Source organism: Cynara cardunculus (genome assembly GCF_001531365.2).
Source record: "Cynara cardunculus var. scolymus isolate 2C chromosome LG 9, CcrdV1, whole genome shotgun sequence".
NCBI lineage: Eukaryota > Viridiplantae > Streptophyta > Magnoliopsida > Asterales > Asteraceae > Cynara > Cynara cardunculus.
The window spans coordinates 6,134,500-6,135,510 of NC_037536.1; positions in this window are offsets into that span (position 1 = coordinate 6,134,500).

A 1,011-nucleotide genomic window follows, 5' to 3' on the forward strand; every position below is an offset into this window, starting at 1 on the left:
GGATTTGAAGTCCGGTCAACCTTGTCCGGATAACAAGTCCGGTCAACCTTGTCCGGATAACACATTTATTTCTAACTTATCTGTCCGGATAACAAATCCGGACAATATACCCTCCAATGCTTAACCGATTTAACACTTAGAAACATTTTAATATCTATCCGGATAAGAGTCCTGACAAAACATTACCCAACCTTTATCCGGTTTAAAACAATCCGGTCAATACACCGCACAACACTTGACTGGTTTAGACTAATATCCGGTCACCTCTTGAGCGGTTTAGAAGTAAACCGGTCACCTCTTACACGGTTTAAGGTAAACCCGGTTGATACTTGAACGGTTTATTTGTCCGGATAACAATCCGGACACCACATGAACGGTTTAATAACATATCCGTACAATATGAACTATAAACCAATAATAATCAGTTCTAATAACTACTGAATTGTATGCAAACAACTTTATACTCAAAGCTTTAATACACTCACCTTATAAAAGATTTTGAACGGATTGGATCTGCAAGATATCAATCTTCACTTTCACAATTGATTTTGCCCTCCAGATGGTTTTTCAGCAAGAACTTCTAAAAGTCCAAAAAAAATTTCCTTCCCTTTTCACATACACTTGCTATAAATAGCAAGTGTATGGCCGACTCAAAAATGTCGGCTAATCCCACATATTCACACCAAAACATATATATATATATATATATATATATTTTAATATAAACATAAAGATTTAAAATTTTAAAACCAATAAAATAACCCGGATATTACAATATTCCCTCCTTAAAAGAATTCCGTCCCGGAATTCCATTAATTAAACAGATAAGGATATTGCATCCGCATCTCCGATTCTGATTCCCAAGTGGCGTCTGGTCCCTTATGATAACGCCACTGAACTTTTACTAACCCAATCTCTTTGTTTCGTAACTTCTTTACTTTGTAATCAGTAATCTGTTCAGGGGTTTCTTCAAAACATAATTTCTTATCTACCTTAATCTCAGGTAATAGT